Source organism: Zootoca vivipara, chromosome 10, assembly GCF_965207765.1.
Source record: "Zootoca vivipara chromosome 10, rZooViv2.hap1.1, whole genome shotgun sequence".
Lineage (NCBI taxonomy): Eukaryota > Metazoa > Chordata > Lepidosauria > Squamata > Lacertidae > Zootoca > Zootoca vivipara.
In genome coordinates, this window is record NC_142593.1 from 13,529,003 (window position 1) to 13,537,650 (window position 8,648).

At 41.9% G+C, this 8,648-nt stretch overlaps 1 long non-coding RNA gene across 2 annotated transcripts; it reads right to left on the minus strand.

Annotated features, from left to right (window-relative positions):
• Positions 1 to 2,740: 2,740 nt before the first annotated feature.
• Positions 2,741 to 6,452, minus strand: LOC148684373 (uncharacterized). 2 transcript variants are annotated; one of them, XR_015946029.1, is made up of 2 exons: positions 6,073 to 6,452; positions 2,741 to 3,907 (listed from the first exon to the last, which is right to left on the minus strand). It is a non-coding gene; the product is annotated as an uncharacterized LOC148684373 (long non-coding RNA). The 2 variants fall into 2 exon arrangements; XR_015946028.1 differs by having other exon boundaries at positions 2,741 to 3,910.
• Between the last annotated feature and the right edge of the window lie 2,196 nt (positions 6,453 to 8,648).

Consider the following 8,648-nt stretch of genomic DNA (forward strand, 5'->3'; position numbering starts at 1 on the left):
TTTATCAAGTAGGGATTCCCTCCTGACAGACAGGTCTTAAGGCCAATCTCCAAAGCCTGCTGGAGATTTACAGTGGACGTTCTGAATGACAAAGGTTATTGGCTGGAAAAAACTCTTTTGGCCTTCCTGTTCATGCCATATTTGATTCTATGATTACATACCTGTTCTGGAAAAACAGGAGTATCCCATCCCCCACCACCACGAGAGCACAGCAGCCATTTTGGGTGCTGTGCTCTCACAATATCTTGCCCCAACAAAAGCACCTTTTTCAGGTCCATGGTTTTCATGCCTGGAAAAGCACTTTTTCCCGGGTCTACAATCTCATTCTGACTTGCGTGAGAGTGGAGACCCGGAAGATGGTGTCCTGGTTTTGGGCCACGTGGCGTTGGATGCTATGCGATTATTGGGCATGAGCAGCTGTGGGACAGAATGGTAGATTCCAGTAATTGTTTCTCCTCAAGACTAGTTATTTCACTAACACGCTCACAAAGCACATTATGAGAGTCAGTCCACTTTGCCAAGATACTTAGCACTGTGCTGATCAAACAAAGATAAGTAATATAGTTCCCCAGGGAACACTGGGAGCTATTTTGGTTTCTAGCTCAGAACAGCCACCCACCACATTTGTATTTATGCTGAATTAATTTCTGGAGGGAAACAAGAAGAACTAATTCTTTGTAAATGATACATTAACATAAAGAACTTGAGGGAAACAAGAAATCCTTCCTTTAGTGAGCAGGTAATGACAAGCACATCTTATTGATACACTTTACTGAGTCATCAAAGTAGTGTAACACTCTTTAAATTTGTTAATACAGCATGGTGTGCTCTTCTTTAAAAAACATGGATCTAAGCAGTAGTAGACATTTCACTACTACCAAACAGCAACTCCATCTCTTCAGCTTTCTCATCTGGTAGGAATGGAAGGTCCTCTCAGTTTCTAATTTTTCCATCTTAAATTCAGCTCTCCATATTTCCGCAGCAACATGCAATTTTATTTTATTTTTTAAATCCTCATAGAAATGTGAATTTTAGTATGAATTTCTAAACACCCCCCCGGCAAAGGTAAAGGTAAAGAGACCCCTGACCATTAGGTCCAGTCGTGACCGACTCTGGGGTTGCGCGCTCATCTCGCATTATTGGCCGAGGGAGCCGGCGTATAGCTTCCAGGTCATGTGGCCAGCATGACAAAGCCGCTTCTGGCAAACCAGAGCAGCACATGGAAACGCCGTTTACCTTCCCGCTGTAGCGGTTCCTATTTATCTACTTGCATTTTGACGTGCTTTCGAACTGCTAGGTTGGCAGGAGCTGGGACCAAGCAACGGGAGCTCACCCCGTCACAGGGATTCGAACCGCCGACCTTCTGATCAGCAAGCCCTAGGCTCAGTGGTTTAACCACAGCGCCACCTGGCTCACTCACATATTTTTTATGCAGTGTTGACTAAGGTGCACATTTCTGCAGGCAAGTTCCCCTAAAACAATACGCTTTTGTATGTTATTTTCATGAATATATTCATGAATATATTCGTTTTCATGCATATTTTCCCCTAATATATGCATTTTTGTAAACGCTCATTGGAAAACTGCATTGCAAAATTCAGACAAGTGTGAATTTTGAGGTATGGCTGTGCAACAAATGATTTTAGCCTGACTACGTGTAAAAAGCAAAGATGGTCAACTTCTATGAGAGGTGCTTAAGAAGATATGGCCTGGACCCCAAATGGAGGGAGGGGACAAAGCTCCAAGGGCAGTTCTGCTTTTAAAGATTTTCTCCCAGCAAATTCATAACTACCCCAGTGAATTTGAATAAAACTGGTAGGAGACATGTGACTCTTGGCTAAGCGGAAATGGAGAGGGCAAGAGATCAGCTCCCCAGATGTTGTTGAACCACAACTCCCATCAGTCCCACGAAGCATGGCTGATGCTAAGGGATGATGGGAGTTGAAGAACAGTTGGAGAACCAAAAGGTTCCCTGGCCCAGTACTAAATGAATGATGTGACTTCACGAGGCTCCAAATATTCCACCCCCATAAGCAGTAAAACAGAGTAGGGAAAACATAAATATAGAGCACAGATAGGATCATGCATTGTGCATTACTAGATGTTACTGGGGGATTGAGGAGGTGACGATGACTCAGTGTTGCTGTTTTTGGCAGCACTCATGTGCTGGCTTTAATATCTAGCTCTGTTCTCAGTGTATATAGCATTTATGTGGACTAGTTCAATGAGAGATTAGTTTTTCATTTTGTTTTTGTTTTTTTAAAAAAGCTGCCTAGAAACCAATTGGCTCTGTGAGCCAAATGAGAATACTCTATTTCTTGTGTAATTTCGCTAATGACTGCTGTACAATTCCTTCTGCAGGCTTGTTTGAAGACCCCAAATAAATCTGCTGATAAAAGATGAGGGGGGAAATCTCTCTCTCTCTCTCTCTCTCTCTCTCTCTCTCTCTCTCTCTCTCTCACACACACACACACACACACACACACACACCTTGGCTAACTCCCAAAATAGTGTTGGATCTATAATGCTAGCGTGAGTAATGTGTAGTCAAAGTGATTCAATATATACAGGCCACAGGCCAGTTTAGCAAGAAAGTGCCATTTCAACTTTACTCACTCTCAAAGCTTTCCTGTAATGTCAGCAGTTGAGGCAAGAGGGGTATTCTGCTGATACTCTTAAGAAGCTGGCAAGAGAGCTCTTCCTCGGAGCTTATGGAAAGGCAACAACTTTAATTTTAAAAAAAAAATCAGAATTGTTTTCTGCTCTTCAATAGCAATATACCAGTGGCAACATATCAATATTCGACAGATTTTGGGGTTGGGTCCCAGCAACTGAACATAGCTGAACCCTGGCTCAGAATGATTTCTGAGCAAAAGACAAATGATGCACAAGCTTTCATCTGGGAATGCAGGCGGCCGTTTCTAAGAATAAAAACTACCCAAGGGTTATTTCAGGTGAGCCGGTTGTTTATTATGCATCAGCTATATTTTCCAGAATGAAAAAAGAGAGGCCAGAAAGGCATTTGCTGTGACAGATTGACATAATGCACCAAAGCCCAAACTTGATTCTTTCAAACCCCCCCACCTCGCCAGGAAATGTACAAGCCAATAAAATGAAGAAACTCGGAGCATTCTGAAAATATATAAATATTTAGAAGAAGTTGGTGGGGGGAGCAAGGGAGGAGAAAGCATTGCACTGGCTGGTGAAAATATAACAGCAAGAATAATAATAGTAAGATAATTACCATCCGAAATATACAATGCCACTTCATACACATAATAGAAAGCAAGCACAAAAGAGCCATAATGAAAATAACCTTATGCAAGGGCTAGCAAAGTATCTTAATTAAAATCATTTAGAGCGGCCTGCAGATCATTCGATAGGTTCAAATTATATGCTCCTCCAAAGCAGAACTCAATAAAGTTCACAGGTAACCCATATTTGCTCACGGGAATGCAGATTAAAGATATCTGGAAGGGCCTACATGAATAACGAAGCATGTTCAGTTACAAAACGAGTGTGCTAGTGGCAGCTATCAATCAACATTTAAGAAATAGTCGGGGGCTGCAGTTTGGGGTGAAATAGCACTTAGGAGGTTTCTGCATAGTATTTTCCTCTCCGCACACAAATAAGTGGGTTCTATTTATTATTTGTCCATAGTTCATTGCTGTTGATAGTCCACACATTTTGTTACAGTGTGGAGAGGAGGGAACTCATTTTCTGAGCATGCAAAGCAAAATAATTTGTACCTGGGAAAATACAGGTACCTGGGAGATCATCTCTACCTAGGAGAATCCTTTCTCGAGACCAGACTTCAGTCACCTGGTGCCCTCTGCCAATGGCCAGGCTGGCTGGAGTGGATGGCATTGTAGTCTAAACCATCAGGAGGGCGCCGGGTTGGTGAAGGCTGCTGCACACAATGCATTCATTACTGTGATTATGGACGTAAATAATAACAATAATTTTATTTATACCCTGCCCATCTGGCTGGGTTTCCCCAGCCACTCTGGGCGGCTCCCAACAGAATATTAAAAACACGACAAAACATCAAACATTAAAAGGGTCCCTAAACAGGGCTGCCTTCAGGTGTCTTCTAAAATTCAGATAGTTGTTTATTTCCTTTACATATGATGGGAAGGTGTTCCACAGGCTGGGCACCACTACCGAGAAGGCCCTCTGCCTGGTTCCCTGTAACCTCACTTCTCGCAATGAGGGAACCACCAGAAGGCCCTTGGAGTTGGACCTCAGTGTTTGGGCTGAATGATGGGGGTGGAGACGCTCCTTCAGGTATATAGGACCGAGGCCATTTAGGGCTTTAAAGGTCAGCACCAACACTTTGAATTGTGCTTGGAAACGTACTGGGAGCCAATGTAGGTCTCTTAGGACTGGTGTTATGTGGTCTCGGCAGCCACTCCCTGTCACCAGTCTAGCTGCTGCATTCTGGATTAGTTGTAGTTTCCGGGTCACCTTCAAAGGTAGCCCCACATACAGCGCATTGCAGTAGTCCAAGCGGGAGATAACTAGAGCATGCACCACTCTTGTGAGACAGTCTGCAGGCAGGTAGGGTCTCAGCCTGCATACCAGATGGAGCTGGTAGACAGCTGCCATGGACACAGAACTGACCTGCACCTCCATGGACAACTGTGAGTCCAAAATGACTCCCAGGCTGCGCACCTGGTCCTTCAGGGGCACAGAATACCAGAACCTTGGGCAAATGTAAGTGATAAGACACACAAACAATGTCGCTGCCATTGTGAAGTTGTAAAATTAATTTTAATTGTTCAGCAATATCTACAGAAAGCAGTATAGGGGGTGGCATTTCATGGGGACAAACTATGAGGAACAAAGAACCCTGTTAGCTAAGTTGTTGTTATGCAGAGTTACAGAAAGTTAAGAATAAAATTCCTCTGATGAAGGTGAAAGTTGGACAGCCAGGCTGGGTGGCGCAGGCCCGCCAGGGGGGCGCCATGCAGCTGCGCCCGCCCGCCCGCCTGCTGCGCAGCTGCGCCCACCTGCCCGCCATGCTGGGAAACGGGGTTGGGGGGGCGGGGGGATCCATCGCACCACGGCGCCAGGGTGCCAGAGGTGCTTAAGACGGCCCTGCAGACCAGTGGTTGCAAACATAAATGAAAATTAAATGTAGGATCAACCTCGGAATGGTTTATTGACTAAGAAATGCAATGTGATATTAGATGATCAGCACTCTGCGAAATTCAGAGCATGGGAAGTCACCCAAAGATATATAATTTGGCTTTTATATTTGCCTGTTTTGATTGTATTGTAATTTGGAATGTTTTAATGTGGTTTTTATTGGATTATTAAAATGGAAAATTTAACAAAATATTATTATTATTTTAAAAAAAGAATAAAATTCCTCTGTTTCATGTTCAAATCTGGCAACAGTTCAACTCACATTTACCTGGGAATAAGTTGACTTACTATATATAATATTGCATTGAGTTCAAGCATGCTTTAATGGTTCCATGTTCATCTGTTACCTCTGCATGCATCGTTTTATAAAGTTTTGTCATGGCAAATGTGATACCGTGCATGAAATCTCTTTGCTTCAGCTTTGCAGTCTGTTTCTGCATCGTGCAGTGAAGGAAACAGCATGCACAGTGATTATTGAATTTCACCCTTGAACCTGTTGTGCGCTTGAGAAACCAGCAATTAAAGCTGTCTGGCTATTCTGGGTGAGTTCAGGTGCTTAGTTCATGAGAGTTTGAGACTGCATAAGACCTCAAAGTCTAAACAACCCTTGTGTGCTGTGAACACAACAGCCCTAACATTTTCTGTCTACTGTAGCTAAATAAAGCTCAGTGTGATGAGATGGGTGCAGTTTGAAGCCTTGCCTTACTCCTCTCTATCAAGTATTTACTCAGCACACAATTTACTTAGACCTTGTAGCTATTACTCGGCAAAATTATCCCAAAGCCAGAAGCTTAGAAACTAGGGGTGGCCATTATTAATCAACAAAAGAATAAGCAAGCAAAAGGGCATAGAATTGCATAAAAATTGCTAGGAGAGACTTACTCCTCGCTGTTCACCTGCCCAGGTCTCAGTGATACATACCAAGTTAGCTCCCAGGTGGGTGAGTCTTGCAAGTTTTGGAGGTATAGACTGCAGGGTTCCAAGGAAAAGAAGGGAAAATATTAGAGTCTTCTCCTAAAGCTGCAGACTGGCTACACAGGGAGTCGTCTCGGCATTTTGTAATTATTAGAATAAAAGTATCTTCTCAAACACAGTTCTGTTTGGTGCAGTGCCCAGCAGCAATTGGAACTACAATAGAAACTATAGTACACTTAACAGGTATTTTGCGTAAGTAAGGAATGTGGACTTCCACTCTCTTCCATTCCTCAAAGTCATTTAGGAAAGCACTTACAGGATGTTCTGTACTTCAGTAATCGTATGATCATTTGTGCTGTCATTCTGATGTTTAACAAAGCCGCCCCTGTGTTGCTTTTCCCATAGCTTCATGGTCTTTAAACTGGGGGGGGGGATGCAATCTCTTAGCACACAGTGTCAATATAACCAATCCTTATGATGATTCATGTAGACTATGACACACCTCCAGGCCCCTCAACGAACCAAATCAGGAAACACAGGTTGATTTTTAAAAACACATTCTTGTGCTTATCATAAGTTTACTTTTCAAAGAGGTTTGGAAGGTGGAGGAGAGATCAAAGGAAACAAATGTCCAAGTGAGCAGTTCATGGCTGTAGTTTCCCAGGCAAGCAGAAATAAGCAAACAAGATGATTTGTCATTGAACAGTTTGTTCTTCGGCTACAATGATCACTCACAGATTGCCATTTGTCAATCCTTACATAATTGGAAAGGGATCCAAATATATAATCCTCTTCTAATATGCAGCAGAAGCTTTTTGCACACAGCTAAAACATTTGATTTTCAAGAAGGAGTGTTCTGAGAATGCATGCACATCTCAAAGTTGGGTGAATTAATCCCTTTATGGACATTCTGCACATTAAGGAAAATGAACTTGTGGTATCGGGGTTTGAAGACTGGGGGAAAAGATGTTGGTTTATGGAAAGTAGATGAGTTGAATGTTATTATGAAGTAAGAATTGGACGTTTTCTCCTTTCTTTTCTCCTTCATTTTCTTTTTCTTTTTATGTTTTAAAAATGCTTGATATTTGATGTTTATTTATGTCTTCTTCTTCTTCTTCTTCTTCTTCTTCTTCTTCTTCTTCTTCTTCTTCTTCGCTTTAATAAAAATTCAAGTAAAAAAAAAGATTTGGTGAATTCACCCATTTCTACCTGTGACACTATGCATCTTGGGGGAAAATAAGATGGACTTCCTAGGGTTTTAATCTGGACATTGTAAATGTTAAATTACCACATTATGATGCAATTACAAGTAGGTGGGGTTTTATAAAGGTTCATACACTAAAATCCCTCCACGTTCTGGTTGTTTTATGTGCATGGAAAAGCACACCAGTCTGGGAATGCCAACATGAGGTACGTTTGTCCTCAGCTTGGGGGCACCAAGTGGCAAATCCTCTTTGATATATATCATCAGAGGAGACCCTGCTGGTTGTGCCATGAATGGCAGATTGCTATGTAATGACAAAGCAGAAGTAGGCCATTTTTGCAGTGGAACCCCCATATAACCAAAAAGGTGTCAACTGTGAAATCTTTTATATGCCTTTTAAATGCTTGTTTGCTTGTAAACAAAATGCTTGTTTACAAAGCTATTGTACTACCAACCTTACCATATGCTTGGGAAACATGGACCACTTATAAACACCATCTCCAACTCCTAGGAAGATTCCATCAACAGTGTCTCCAAAATTTTTTACACATCACTTGGGAAGACAGCCGAACTAATATCAGTGTACTGGAAGAAGCAAAGATCACCAGTGTTGAAGCAATGATTCTTCAACATCAACTTCATTGGATGGTCATGTTGTGCGGATGCCTGATGATTGTCTTCGAAAGCAACTATTCAATTCCGAACTTAAAAATAGAAAGCGTAATGCTGGTGGTCAACAAAAGAGGTTTAAAGACTGTCTCAAGGCAAATCTTAAAAAATGTAGTATAAACACTGACAACTGGGAAACACTGGCCTGCGAGCGCTCCAGTTGGAGAATAGCCTTTACCAAAGGTGTCATGGGCTTTGAAGACACTAGATCTCAGGACGCAAGGGAGAAACGTGCTAAGAGGAAGGCACACTTGGCAAATCTACACTGTGATCAACTCCCGCCCGGAAACCAATGTCCCCACTGTGGAAGGACGAATGGATCCAGAATTGGCCTCCACAGTCACTTACGGACTCAATGTTAAAACCGTGTTTATGGAAGACAATCTTACTTGGATATGAGTGATCGTCAAAGAAGAAGAAGCCTTTTAAATGCTTGTTTGTTCAGGCATTTTCTGACTTAGTTTTTAGACTATACTTCAGTATTTTGATGATGGATTTTTATTTTTATTTTTTGGTGGTATTCATTCAAGAATGCAGACAAACTGAAATGAATGGACATATACCCTCCAACATTTCTCTGATGAAAATAGGGACACCCTATTCTATTATTATTATTATTATTATTATTATTATTATTATTATTATTCCCTGCCTATCTGACTGGGTTGCCCCAGCCACTTTAGGCGGCTTCCAACATATATAAAAACAT